Source organism: Netta rufina (assembly GCF_964035555.1).
Source record: "Netta rufina genome assembly, chromosome: 6".
In the NCBI taxonomy this organism is placed as follows: Eukaryota; Metazoa; Chordata; class Aves; order Anseriformes; family Anatidae; genus Netta; species Netta rufina.
Window position 1 is genome coordinate 25,712,637 of NC_140129.1, and position 15,287 is coordinate 25,727,923.

General features: G+C 46.7%; 1 protein-coding gene across 2 annotated transcripts in view; it reads left to right on the plus strand.

Annotated features, from left to right (window-relative positions):
* SEMA5B (semaphorin 5B) overlaps positions 1-15,287 on the plus strand; it is a 260,389-nt gene that overhangs the window by 56,896 nt on the left and 188,206 nt on the right. For both annotated transcript variants that reach the window (XM_084289290.1, XM_084289291.1), the window contains exon 2: positions 12,878-13,101. The gene's annotated coding sequence lies outside the window, so the exon portion shown is untranslated. The remainder of the gene's footprint in view (positions 1-12,877; positions 13,102-15,287) is intronic.

Sequence of the window (15,287 nt, forward strand, 5' to 3'; positions counted from 1 at the left end):
GGCAGACAGGCTGTGCGTTGTGTCTCATTTCCTTAGGACCGGGGAAGAGCAGCGGTGTTTGTGTAACTATAGGAGCTACGCTTTAGGAAATGACCAGACAGTGCAGGGCTTGGGATAAATCAAGAGTTAAAAACGATGGTTTCTCCTGATCAGCCATCATGTACAAGGAAATAAAAGGGCTGAATACCTCTGAGGCTGCTCAGGGAGACAATATGACCGAGCTGGATGTTTTTTATTCTGCTTGATTGCCTTCCTCACCATTTGAGCTCAGTGTGGCGTGTCCGGGGTATCACGTGAGGAAAGTAAGAGGAGTTTGTGCTCCGTGCAGTCATTACAGGTTGTCCATGGAGAATACAGCTAGTACAGCTGTTCTCAGCGGCGCAGCTCCTGCCGGGGGGGTCTTCTGCACCAGCAGGCTCCTCGCTCACCGCTGCAGCTGGATGAGCAGAAGCCTATAGGGGATGCCCTGCCTTTGTCTCGGCAGTCTGGGTGGGCTCTGCCCTCGCCTTCAGAAGGAGACCACGCACATCGAGCACGCTGAGATCCATTAAAATGAGACCTTTTCCTATAATGCCGGCAAAATAAGTACTGCTAAAAGGGGAGTCTTGCCCTCATTGTGCCTAAAAGGCTGTTAAGGAGCAGTGCAGTGCGCAGGGCTGGGCTGTGAGCGTGAGAAACCTCTGGAAGAAAATTGCTGCTGCTGCTCGTCCCCACAGCAGAAGCAGAGCTGGAGGTGCGAGAAAGGCTCTGCCCTGTCGGCTGTGGAAGCGTCCTCTCCTTCCTCAGCTCACACATGCTCGATTCGAACCTGTGAAATGCTCAAGAAACAACAGCTGTAAACTCACTTCTCTGAAATACTTTGTTTCCCTCTTTCCATCCTTCTCCCATCTGCTTTTTTCTCGTGTTTCTGTTCCTTCAGTGCTGATACAAACCCCCCATATTCACCCTGTGGATTCTCCTCCCTCTCAGGGATCCGGTGAAGAACACAACTGGCATTTGATGCAAATCAGAGTAAGATCCTGCTGGTTTTCCCCCTACTTATCATGCTCCAGGCAGTAGTGTAACAGAGGAGAAGGCAGTGACTCTTCTTCCATTTACATTCCTCGAGGCTGATGCCTTCAGCATGTGTGAAACGGGAGAGGAACGGGCAGCGGTCAGCGTGGCGAGGCGTGAATGACTCAGGCAGGGCTGAGGGCTGGTCCTTCACCCACCGAGGCGAAGGCAGGGCCGTGCCTCACTCCTTTTCCCCCACAGACCGCCCTCACCGCAGTGATTCACCCCGAGCACAGCAGCTGGGGAGCAGCCCTGCTCCGGAGCTGGAGACCACAGCTGTGCTGCTGGTCTACCACCAGCAACAGAGCGAGAGCTGTGCCAGGGACTTTCTTGCACGCAGCAAAGCCAAACGGGAAGAGCTGGGCTGGCCTGGCCGGCACACAGGGGTGCAGAGGGGCAGAGAAGGGGGATCCTGTCCTCCGCTCCACCCTACACAATATCTCCTTCCGCTCAGACCTTGCATTGTGGCCACACACAGCCCAGTGCTCGCTGTTTCTTGCAGCTTTTCTCGGGCAGAGCTGAAGGGGCTGGAGCTGCCCGAGCCACACGTTGCTCTCTGGGTCCTGCCGACTGGGAGGGCTGGTGCCAGCCTGTGCTCAGAGCAGTTGATGGCTTCCAAACCAGATGTGATTGCACTCTTACATTTTTTTTCCAAGTCAAAAATGGCTCTCCGATGATGTAAAATTTTTCACCCCAGTTGTGCTGCGCTGGGTGTGTGTGCCCATCACACTCCTCCTTTCCCCCAGCTCACCATCCTTCCTGGTGGACAAAGCTTTCTTCACTCATGCATTTGCCATTTTGTGTCTCTTTTAAAAACTCCTTAAATTTCAGTCACTGGGAGAACATTTAACGGCCTTAACATTGCATCATGGGGCTGAGCCTGATTTGTTGGGGCTTTGAGGCCAGACGGCTTTATTAATGACAATGGGTTCCTTTTCAGATAAATTCTCCTTTTCAGAGAACATCTCTCCCAAAGAGTTTCACAGCCGATTATGGACACAAATAACTCATCAGAAAAAGTTAGTGATACTCAGTGCTTGGCAAGCCCTGAATTATTATCCAGTTAGTGCCGCGGCACTGTGCACTTCCAGCTGTGTTGCAGTGGCACACAGACCCCAGCAGCTGGTGCAGAGCTCATCAAATAGCTGTTGAGCATCATCCCTGATTTGTCATAAACCTAAAGGTTTCTCTGGGGAGAGAATGTTATCGCCTGCCACAGCCCGGCTGCACCACAGCGATGCTCCGGCACTGTCGTTATCGCGGGGGTGATGGTTGTTTGGATTCCTCCCCTTTCTCCTTTTTCCTTTATTATTTTTTAAAGGAAAAAATAATTTGGGAGAATTGTGCTCGCGTTATGCGTAGCCTTATGCTTCTAAGTGGAAGGTCTGGAAATGCAGTTTGATTTATGCTTTAGGGCTACCTGCTTCCATTTCTTAGTAAGAAGCTGAGTATATATTTAAAATATATGTATTTAAATGCCTAACAATACCAAGAGGCCCAGAATGGAGTTTTTTTGAAGGGCTCCGATACCTTATCCCTATGGACAGGAGTGGAGTTCGAGATGCAGGCTGCGAGATGGACAAAAGCCAAGTTTTGTGTAGGGTTTCAGTATTTGCTCTTATTCTGAGTAGGGACAAAACTAAAATTTCAAAGATGGAAAGGAAATTCTGGGGGACAGCAAAGCAGTAGTTGGGGCTCACAGAAACACTTTGTTTTAAGAAATGTTTATTTCTTATAATAAACATAAGGTAATGCTGAAGCAAAACCTTATTTCAGAATATTTTGTTTCTTAAAGTTTTCCATGCCTGGTTCTTGCCACCAGCAGAACTTTTCCAGTTTCCTTCATTTTTTCCCTTTCAGACACAATTTCAGCAGAACAGATAGGATTTCCCAAACTGATCAGGGCAAAAACCTTCCAAAGCTTTTTTGACCACCTCACTCTCAGCACTGCCAAAAGCCCCATGCAGGGATTCACGTGCTCCCTCAGCATCCCAAGGACTTGGAAACCCCAGCCCGGGGTGTGGTGCAGGAGGAGTTGTGCAGATGCAGGAGGTCACAGGGCAGCTGCTGATCCCGGTGGCCCCATTGCTTAAACCCTTGGTGCTTCAGGTGTTCCTTGGTGTCACTGGGAGACAATAACGCTGCTTTTCCTCTTGGATCCTATGTTCATCTCAGCAGGGTCCAAGCCATCGCAGGCCCTGATTTCAGAGTCCAACTCTGCCAAAGCCCCTTCAGGCTTTTCGTTTGGGCACCCCCCGTTAAGTCACCGGTAAGTGGCCCTTGTGCTTGTATAGAAACATCAAAGGAGACTTGGAAGTCACTCCTGGCCAAGGCCCAGCTGGCTGTCTCGGAGCGACACCTTGTTGTTTCTCCTTCCCTAAGCTGCACCGCAACCCGAAAAGATTTGCCATGATCTGCAACGGGCTGCCCCAGGGCTACCTGGGCACTAGTGACAGGCGAAAATCTGTGTGTGTTTTCCGAGAGAATCGCTCCTGTCGTGACCGTGTGCCTTGTGCGACGTGCCGAGTCAACACGACTGGGCTGCGAACGCCCCAGTGCCTGTGCTCTATAAATATCCCGGGCAGACAGAGAGTGCAGAAAGCAAGCAGAGCACTTAGGTGGTAGGGACTTTGCTGTCGGACCTGCCAGCTTCGTGCGAGCTGTCGTTGTGACCGTCTGTCACAAGCAGGCTGCAAAAAACACTTCCAGCTGCTTGCGATGGAACGGGCAGAGGTGGAGGCTTTGTGCTGGCTCGAAGCACTGAGATGCTTTCGGGCCAGAAATGTTCCTTCTGCTGCCAGCCCCCGGGAGACTTCTTTGGCCTGAAGGCTCGCGTGTAACAGCTTATGTGTTAGCCCAATAAAAGATACACACGATCTACCTTGTCTCTCTGTCGGTCCATCACCTGAAATGCTTTTTGCAGCTAATGGTGGCTCATGCCTGATTTGTACCCAGTGTATTTTAAGGCTGCAAAACTATCTAGCCAGGAGAGATGTCTGTCTCAGCGCTGTCCTCTGCCTGTTATTATATGTGTTTGTATTAGTGGTGAGCCATCCTGTAGCGTTAGTCAATTTAAATATTGAAAACAAATGTTCTATTTCTCTGCCTTGGGGCTAGGAGTGATTATTTCAGCCTCTTCAGTGTATATGAATCTGCATCTGTTAGAGGTCTCTATTCCATAATGAGCTCAACATACGAACTCAGTTTGCAAATTCATCTGAGAAATGCTAAAATTGGCACCTAGTTCTGGAGGTACCTCTGGAGGTAACGCGTCCAGTGGTATAAATACCACATTGCTGCGGAATCGCACTTCTTTAAACTCAGCCACTTGGGTCAGCGTCCTCCTGTCTCCTTTTTGTTTACAGCCCGATGTTTCGGTGTCACCAGGATACATTATTATGACCCTGGGATGCAAACAGCCCATCGCCGAGGGCTTTTTTTTTAGTAACTTGGCAACGTTATCTAAAGCAAAGCAGACTCTTGAAAATTGGGACATGCTGCAGTACAGAGGGACAATGAAAAGTATTTGTGGCACAGAATATTTCTCAGACGTTTGAAATCTCTGTTATGTCAGTCTTAATCAGAAGAGGAGCGGCTGAAGCAAAAAAAAAATAATAGATTTTTTGCTGTTTAATGTTTCTGATAAAAAGAGTATTTGCAAAAACACCCTTGAAGACGGTATGAGTTTGACCCAATAACCTTAACGAGGTTTATAGTGCTGTTTGTAAATAGGTGTTTAGGGAGATGTAAAATTGTAGATCGCTGACCTGATAAACCACAGGATCATTTTCAGAGCTGCTTATGTGGGTCAGCTGGCCAAATGTTTAGAATCAGCACAGCACATGTAGTACAGATTTGGATGAGAACTGTATTGATCTGAGGTACATGGGAAGCATTCCCATGCAGAATAGATGAGCTGCTGGATTTATTTGTATTCCGAGCTGGGAGCAGGCGGAATTTGCCCAAGGGACCCCTTAGAGTCCTAATGTGAGATAGAGCGAGGCTGTGGGAGGCACTGCCTGTGGGATGCAGCTTTTGGGTTCAGCTCCGGGCTCAACCTGTGTACCCACAGGGACAGCCGGGGATGGGCTCCATCAAATGCCCTCCTTTCTAGCCCTTGGCTCCAGGGAGAGCTGCTCCTGGACTCTTGTTTAGGAGGCAGAAGTAGATGCTGCTCTTTGTGGTGCTCTTGACATGCTCTTCCTGTACTCTTCTTGCACAGGAAAGCTTGGGACGCATTGCTGTGAGTTGCAGGAAAATAACAGGAATTTCACAAAACTGATAGGCAATATGGTGATGAGCCATTTATGATGAAGTGCCTCAACGTATCCAGATCATTTTGAACATTTTGTTTCTTCAAGCCAATGTCAAGATCTTTCTGTATCCTGCAATCTGGAGCTCATTAAGTGCATGACGCATGGAAAACTGTGTTTGCCTCTTAATACTGGAATAGTGGGGAAAACAAGTTCTTAACCCCATTTCGTGTCGGACACCTTCTGCATTCCAAATTCAATCCGTCTCATACACATGTGCTCACTATCTCTATGTGTGAATATGAAAGGCAGGCTCTGTGCAAAAACCTCCCCTTGTCAACACTTGCTTGAAGGTAAAAGGACAAAATACAGAAGCCGCAGCGCTCCATCCGCCTGTCACGGCCTGAGGGATGGAAATGCCCCCGTGCTGCCAATGTTACAAACGGGTATTGCTCCGGAGGGAGATATTGAAGGATGCAGTGCATTTCAGAGTTTGTTGTTGTCTGCTTCAAAGTGAGGAGAGAATCAATAATTTGTTAGCCTGTTAGCTGATGGCTTGTCCGTGTGCCAGCTCCGGTGCCCTCCAGGAGAAGCTGCCAAAGTGACCGAGGGAGGAGAGAGGGATGTGAATCTCACAAGTCATTTTCCTGAGACGCTTACGTGGGAATCCTTTAGAGCCTCTCAGTAAGGACAGAGACCTTTGCAGGCTCAATTTCTGTTTGAGCAATTCCTTTTGAGGTCAGTAGACCCAATGCTGGTGTCTTTTTACCTCAATGGGATTTGATTTTCCTTCTTTCACATCCTGGAGGGGAAAGAGCCCCCAGGCTGGCACCAACACCCCCACCTTGTATTTTTAATTGCGACACAGTCCCTTGAAGCCATAAGCAGTGTCACACATAGGAGCAGGTCAGAGCTGGGGTGCTGGTTTCTGCTATCCTCCAGCTGCCTTCCCCTTGTGCTGTTGTAGCAAAACCCCATAACAGGCCCTCGTCCCTGCTTTACGAATTATGGGATGCCAGCAGTGTCCTCAACAGAGATTTCTCCTGCCTGTCATTTTTTTCCCCTCTTCCCCTCTGCAAGTTCAAATGTGTCTCCTTTGTAATGGATTCAGCCAAAAGCTTGTGCCTCTTTATTAACCTTCAAATAAGGGTCCTCCAGCTGAGGGAAACACAGTTCTGCAGGGCTTGTGGTGTAAGAGTCACTGCTGGTGTCACGCAGCTGTTTAACGTCCTGGAAATGGAGCTGCTGCTTTTTGCTTTTCGTTTGGTTTGAGGCTTTTTTCTTTGTGGTAAAGAGATGTAAGTTGTTCGTTTTCTGCCTTCTGCTGAGTGACTTATAAATGGCCTGTGCAAAGTTGGCTCTAGAAATTACAATCAGAAAAATATATAGACTGTTGGGTTGTTTTTATGGATCCCAGTTCATGATACGGGGGAGATTCCATTATAAACTTTCATTAAAAATAAAGGAGGAACACTAAAAATTCTGCTGCTGATCCAGGGAGAGTAAAACTTCGTCAAGGCAACTAACACTGAGCCATCTTATACTTTATTCCCTGCTGTTTATCTAAAGCACATTTCTTACATCCAATAGATTTGTACCTCTGGCAGCTTCTATCTCCACGAGTTTAAGAGCCTTTGACTAATGAAGACCAGAGAGATTTCTGCCACGCTGCCACAGCCCCACTGAAGGAATCATTTCCAAGCGGTTTGCTCTCCGGGGGCACATAAGGCCAAAATTAAAAATAACTAGCTAAATAAATAAGCGCCTGTGTACATATACATACATGTATTTAGATGTTCAGATTATACTTATATACATATGTATAAGTTTGTGTAGAAAACCCCTTAGCTCCAAGCAGCTTCGGGGGGCAGAGCGTGCGTACAGCAACACGGTCTGCTAGGCGGGTCTCGGCCGTGTTACAAGCTATTTGCAAATTAATCGTGGAAGAAATCTAAGCGGTCTGATCCTACGGGTGTATAAACGTGTGTGTTTGTGGGAGCGCATGTGCACGCATGCAGAAAGGGGCTGCGAGGGAGGCCTGCGCTTGAGCTGCTCAGACAAGTTTTGTTGCTTCGGCCCATTGGTGCCGGGTTGAAATAGGTGAGCTGATCCTATTAAGGTGGCTCAGAAATGGCTTTCCAAAATGGCTTGTGTTCCCACACTCATTTGTTTCCTTGATTCACTTCAAAATCTGTTCCCCTTAGCATTTACACAGAGGCACTGAAGGATGTGTTGTTACCCTGTGGTTTTCTGAGACAAAAGATGGTTTGGGGTCTGGATCAGAGATGGATTTACGGGGAAAGCACGCAAGCCAGAAAGTGGCTGTATGAACATCACATGTGGAAAGTGAGAAGGTATATGCTTGTGAAAGAATGCCTCGAGTTAAACAAATATCCACATGAAGGCAGAGGTAGCTCGACTGAAACGGCTGTGCTCCCTGTGCTGATGTTGGCCGGGGCCTGACTCCACAACAAGTGGGAGTGCAAACACCCGCACCAAATCCTGGCCGTTCACATTGAGAAGAGCATACACGTGCTTCATCCTGGTGTGGCAGCATGGGCCAGAGCCTGTTGTTCCCCTGCAAACCTGGTTTCAGCAGGGCCTAACTTGTGTAGGGGTGTTTGTGGTGCCACAGGGGCAGAGCCTCTTCTGAGGCCTTCAGTGAGCGTACCCCGCATGTGAGAGATGCAGGGCAAGAGCAGCCAGGCTTGTTCATGGACAGTAACAAAATGTCTCCTGTTTTAGCGTGATGTGTCTGGGAAGAGCAGAGCCGGGCCTGAGGTCTGAAGCTGGGCTTTGTCAGGACAAGAAATCCATTACTGTGCTGTCGGTGAGAGCCTGCCTGTGGCATCGTGCACCAAGATGGTGCTGTCAAGTTCTGAAAGTAATCACCAGGGGTAGATGACAACATGAAAAGAGAGATGAGAGTGGGAATGAATTTAGCCAACTTCATCTAAAGAAGTGTTTAATGGCAGGATGATCATCATAAAGGCCATTTAGTAGCAGGAAGAGGAGATGACACGTAATACATGTAGTAAGTAGCACAAAGAACAATGAATGCAATTTAATAAAGGGCAAATTCAAACTGGAAATGAGGCTAAACTTTTGGATGGTTCAGGGCAGGCAGAAAGGGAAATCATTTGCTTAATGAGGTAGTTATGACAAACTAGGTAGAAATATTCTGGTTTCCGAATTCAGCAAGCATGGAATTGAATCTTTCCTGCGTGACACAGTGGGTTCGGCCGGGCAGGCCGGCGGTGCTCTGTCAGCCTTGGCCGTCGTGACCATTAGGCGCATTAATAATCCATGTTGGAATAAAGGCACTACAGCAGCAGCATTACATGTGGAGCATCCTTCCTTCATCTGTAGCAGTGAAGAAAGAAATCAGATTGTGTTTTTTTTGTGGCTTCACAGTAAGAAACAAAAACAAAAAGTTAAGTGTGCTGCGCTCGTACTAGCAGAGATCTGAGGACCACAGGGAGATTTCCAGCCCCACAGCATTTGTACCTGGTCACAGCCGTGTTGTGGCGTGGCTGCTGGGGATGTTTCCTAGGGCTGCACGGGTGCCTGGCCCTCCCTGCATTGCAGGGCCAGCTGGATGCCCCCGGGGAATTTCTTCAAACCCCGGCCCCTGTATTCCACTCTGGCTGCTGCCTCGAAGCAGAGCTGACCTGATGGCCGGTAGCGATGCAGCGGTTGATCTTAATTAACCACCTACAGATCTCCCTGCTCCGAATGTGCTCGTGCCCTCCTGCCTGCTACGGCTCTTTATTAGGAGCATGTCTGAAAACAGCCTCGAGTCTGCGTTGCTGCAAATGCTTTAGGAAAAAAAGAGGCCATAAATGCATGCTGCCAGAGCCTCGCAGCTGAGGCGAAGTGGCCCAAATGTATTGCTGGTGTGAACGTAGTGAGATGAGGGAACAGTGCAGGAACCGATACCAGTGTTTGAAGCAGAGAGCCCAGGATGATGAAGAAAAGTGGTGAACAAAAATGTTAATCTCTTTGTGGCGCAAATATACAGTTGATGTTCCTGGCCATATTTTAAATACATTGAAAGGCATGAAGTACCTAATTAATGAGGTTTCATAGGGATCCCAATTAACCACTAATGGTCACCAACTGCAGTGTCTGAAAATGAAGTGAAATGAGGGGATTCCGTGCATGGAAACCGCTTGTATTGTCCAACACAGCTGATGATCGCCGTGCTTAAGTAACTGAATTCTCATAAGGATTTGAGCTGCTTGAAAATAAATGCAATTTCTTCAGGACCTTGATAGTGATCAGGAAGTGAATGTAAAACTGTGATCTCATGTAATTTGGAAAGTTAATGTAATAATCTGATTGGCAGAGCTTGCTAGGCATCTAACTGTATACTGAAAAGGAAAAAAAAATGTAAGGCATGGATCTGTGCCAACAGCAATGGAGGTGGAGAAGACAGTCGATTTTATTCCATAAATCATCTGAGATGAAAATGGGTGGTGTCCCAAAGAGAAATAAAACAGAGTGCTATTTGCGAAGAAAATAGGTCAGTCTAAATAAAAGCGTTGGTTGTTACATGCTACAATAGATATATGTTGGAGAGCTGGTTGGAAAATTAATTTATTCCCGTAAAAACATAGCTTTTATAGAAGTCTTTCTTCAAGCTTTGAGATTTTCTGTGGAAAAAAAAAAAAAAAAAAAGTATTTTATATTTATATATATATACATATCAGTTTCCATCTACCAGGAAGTTTCAGATGGAAGCCTGGTTTCTGGTCAGTTTTTTCTCCCCCATGCAAACACATGCTTGCAGGAGTAGGTGTCTGTACTGGAGTGGACGTTGCTCCCTCTAGAGCAGAAATGAATCCCTTTTTACAACCCATCATGTTTTGTCTCTTGGTTCTGCTTTGTCCTGGGCTGGACGTATGGGTTTTCCTACCTGTTAGCTCCGTGTCCCCGTCATGAGTTTCCAAGCTTTGGTTTCCAAGTTTCTGTTCCAGTTGCATGTTTGTAAGGTGCTCTAAGGGCTTATCATACCAGATCTTCTCTACTCTTTGCAGACAAGCTGAAAATTAGCAATAAAGTGTTCGGTGATGTTCAGTGAAAGCCATGACAGAAGTTGCACAAGCAGTAATTGTCAAGGAAAGAAGCCGTACAGACTGAGGAAAGGAGACACAAATTGTCAAGAGTGAGTGCAAGGCGCATTTTTCTGAAATAACTCATCTTTTTGGCTGGGGTCAGAGAACAACAATCTCAGACTTAATCCGTCCCCCGCATGAATCGCTGAAGTTGTTGAATAATAACCCATAAAATGTATATTAGCAGAGTTGTGCCAGGACCCTAGGAAAGGTAATGCTCCCTGGGTGTTTTGTGGGAATGTTTTGGACCTACATAGCACATTACCAGCATTCATCAAGTAATACACAGCACGCTTTGACTAACTGGGGAAGTTGAGTTGTCAGCAGGAGGTCAGAGAAGATGATCTTTTGGTTCCTTCTCGCCCTAACATCTCTGAATAGCAGCAGTAGATGCCCCTAGTGATGCTCACAGAGCACGCGCGTGTTTGCTCTGAGTTGCAGGAGGCTGCGTGATCAGCATGCCGACAGGCGCTGCGCTGCTACAAGGTGGAAGCGTGGCTGTTTCAGAATCTGTTGGGGTATTTTATATCGCTTAGGCAGGTGGGTGTCGTGACACTAGAAAGCAGAAAGTTGGCTGGCAATATGCTGCTGGTTGCAGGTCATTATTTAAGGTATGGGTATGTGCATCTCTCTGAATAGCCGGTGCCTTTGTGGCTTAGACTTCTGGCTGAGATGTGGAAGACAAATACTGGAGGCTGCGGTTAAATTAGGCAGCGTGGAGAGTTATACTTCAAGCTTTTAGGCTGGGACATCGGGTTCCTGCTTGGGGGTTCAGATGTGAGGTTGTCTTTCCCTAGAAGGTCTCATTTTTATTCCCATGTGGAATGGGAGACGCTCTGTGGAATGAGAAAAGTTGTCTGTGTTGCTGAACTCTGAGCTTGTTTCCTGTATCTTCACCCCTTTAACTGGGTGTCAGTCGCCTTTTTCTTGGTTAGATACCATAGACCAATTCCCGTCTCTGTTCTGGGTCTGCAGTTGAGCAGAGCAGTTCATCACCAAGGGAAAATAAGTCTTTCTTTATAACTGCTTCTCTTCATTTTATCTCGGCTTGTCAGTGTCTGGCAGATTCTCCATCCTTTACGCCATTCCTCTGCAGCTCACTTCACAGAGCAGTCATTAGCTCTGCATATAGGGCAGGCTGGGGGAATTCGTTGCTTCCCTGAAGTTTCATTCAGTCTTTCTTGGGTTGCCTTTGGACTTTATATTCTTTGTAGGCTGAAAAGGGCTGGGTACTGCTCTGAATTTGGTCTTTGCTTTGTATATTCTTAACGCTTCTAATTACTGCTAGACTGGACTGACCTAAAGTGGTATTGTAACTGTGCCTGATGTTTCTGTTCAGAAAACATAATGCTGGCATTTGAATCTCATTTTGTGAAGTTTGCTTGTACTGTTTAGAACAATTTGAGGAGATTTACAATTGCTTGTTTTGTAATTCAGCCACGAAGAATTAAGGGAAGGCTTTAAAAGTAATCTCTCTTTTCCTCCAGCCAAAGAAACACTGTTATGTTTTCATCTGTCATCTTTTTTAGGGTCATGGTTTGGTCTCTCCCATGTTGCACTTGATGGGCATATATAAGTGCTGCATCTGAGTAGTTCGCAGAGGAATTTGGCACTTTGATTTCTAAATGCAGTGCCAAACGTGCAGAGAGAACAGCGGAGCTTGGTTACAGTGGAGTCTATGCAAATATGGGAATTACATTTTCAGGAAAAATGACTATGAGAAGAGAAGGCTTAGAAATCGATTGCAATTAAAGTTGTAACTGGCTTGGTGCTGGAGATGGATAGCTGCTAGCTTTGGATATTTGCTAGCTAGGCAGAAACTCAGAAAATTGTGTTTTCTGAGAGCAGAGATACAGAGGAAAGATGGCTTTATGTTTAAGGCTCTACACTGGGGCTCAGCAAATTGACTTCCCTTCCTTTCCTGGCTGCCTCAAAGGATGCCTCTGTAGTCCTGGGGATGATTACAAACTTTTTACCATATGTTTATGCTGCCTCTAAGTGATCTGGAGCCTCGTTTTAGTTGGGGTTCATGAAATTCTAGCCTACCAAATAATATTTACTTACTAGTCTCTACCAGAAAGTAAACATTCTTTGGAAAAACTAAACTGAGTCACGTTTATACTGAACAGGGATTCTGTGCTCTAGGCAGTGATTGATGACAAATAAGGCCTTGGGAGATGATGACTATATCAGGCTGGATGCTCAGACCAGGCATGGGATCATTAAAGTTGCTTCAAAAAATGTTGGGGGGGGAGGAAGAAGGGAGAAGGGGAGGAGATGCTGACCATGAGGGCCATGGGCTATTTTCCCAAGGTCCCATAACTCAGGAGAGAGGAAGGGCCTGACAGAATCAGAGAACCTTCCTCAAAGGGGACTTTATAACATCATTAGTGTATTGGCCAAATTCAGGCACACTTCAATATTAACAAAGGATTTTTTTTTTTTTTTTTTTAGATAAATCATCTGCAAACGAGTTTATGAGAAAAATAGAAGGAAGAAGGCCAAAGAGGCATGCCAGAGAAGGAAGCTTGCAGAGTCCAAGGGGTTCAGAGAAGACTGCAGTGGGACTGCCTCTGAGAGGGAGTGTTTACATCACTAATTCTTGAAGGGCTTACCTTCTGGGACTCTGAGCTTGGATTGCTGCCGCAACGTTTGTCTGGGACTTGGCCTCTGGGCTGGTGAGTTAGTGATGGAGTGATACACGTCTCGTGTGCTGAAACATGATGTTTTCAGGTTGCTCACTGTGAGGAGTTTTGGTCTCTGATCCTTCTGTTTCTCCTGCTCCAGTGAGGACAGGATGTGTCATGCAGCAAAGAAGGCAAAGGATCACAGACATTAGATAAAGGGTTTTCCAAATGCCTCAGGGCTCTCTTAACACTGTCATCATTGGACTCAATGGGACTTTCTCCCCTGACTGTTGGGAGCAGGGATCTTGTATTTCAGCCTGTAAAGTAGGTAGATTTCGGCAATCATTTGGATACAAAACATGTATATATGTCTGCTGCAGTGCAGGGAGGTGATGCAGCTTTTGCAGATGCTGTTTAGTGGTAGGAAAGTAGTACATTAGCAAGGTAGGTCAAATCCAGCCCCTAGTTATACCAGTTCAAATACAGAATAATGCTGTTGGTGTGTTTAGCCAGAATTTGTTGTTAAACAGATCCCTTCATTTTGCATTCACTCAGTAGAGGTGCATGTGATTGCACTGCGGGCAGGGGAGCGATGAATGGAACCTGATTAGTTTGCTCCTAGAATGTATCCCAGAGAAAGTAAATAGCATTGCAAAGGGTTAGCTTTGCAATATTGCTTTTCCACTGTAGCATTACAAGAATGTGCTATTTACCGTTTGTGCCCAGTTTGTGCTGTCTGAAACCAGGGAAAGTGTCCACTTTGGAGAAGTTGGAGCTTCTGCCTGGAACAAAACAAACCAAAAATTTTAAATTTCCTTACAGAAAATGGATTTTTGATTTTAACAGAGGAATAAAACGGTTCCCTCTGTTTTTGTAGAATGATGGACCCAACACAGAATTTGCCAGGATAACCAACTTGGTCCCATCTTGGTGATTCATTTCCCTTTGGAAAGGGCAAAGGCATGTAAGTCCACAAAAAGTTGCTCCAGGGGAAACAGCAGCCTGGGAGTCCTCTGAGAAAGAGGAGGCATGAAGGAGCCACAATCTGATGGTTCCATTTGCAGAGAACTGTCCACGGAGGGGTGTTCAGTAATCCCCAGAAAGCCCACTCTGAAAAGCCCACTGCTGTCTTAATTTAGAGCTGCTTGACTGCATATTGGGGATCCTAGAAGCCCTGTGACTTTGATCTTAAAATCCACTTGGGCTTCCAGTGCTGTGCCCTGTGGCATGGCTGCTGCAAGCCTGGGGTTGTTGGCCTGGAGCTGCTGGTGCTGGGACAGCGCAAGCCCCGTTACCTGTCCCCCAGACACGGGGCGCTCAGAGACAAACGGGACAAGCTCAGTTACCTCACACCTCTTTTTAATGGACCTGGCAAAACGAAAAGAGCAGCTGTGCCAATATATCAACCTTTACTGACAGAAGAGAGTCATGTCAGAAGTGCTGTGGGCAAATCTACTTACAGCATCTGGGGGCTGCTTTAGGAACAGCACAACGAGCAAACCTTTGCTCAGCGGGTTGCACGTCTCTGGTCCTCATTGTTCTGACTGGTGCTCAGCAGCTGTACCCTTTGGAGAAGCAATAGGCATTTTCTTTGACCAGAGATGTTTGCAGCTGTCTCCTGTCTCCCCTTGAACTCTTTTCATATTCATATTTTCATTGCTAATGAGAGTCTTGACTATATGCTAAAAAGATCCTCCATCCCTTCCAATTTCTCTTGGAATAGCTAAAGACAAAAGAAGTAATGAACTAAAGCTCCCTCTGAGTCTTTGACTCATCCAATCACCCAAATTAATCAGTGTTAGAGAGGAGTGTGCTGCTCGGTGTGACCACCCAGGGCGCTCTGTCTGGCTCCATGACTTCGGTTGCTTTGTCTCAGTATCACAGCACACATACGGTGCGAGATTGTGCTCTGTCCTCAGGTGCCCGCCACGCTTACCCGAGGTAATCAAACCGAATGCGGGCGAGAGGCAGCTACAACAGAAAATAACTTCCAGGCAGCTGTAGGCTTGGCGTAGGCCTTTTACGATCAAATTTTCACCTCCAGTGTAAATCCAACAAAGGAAAGAGTGTGCGTGTATGTAGGCGCACACCTGTTGGAAGCAGAATGTAGACCTAATTGTCTTCAGCCCATATCTCCAGCCAGCCTCTGTGACCTCCTAGGTACGCATGCATGCTCGTGGAGACAGCCTTAAATAAACACTGCTGGCTGCGTGTGCAACAGGCAGGAGTGAGAAGTG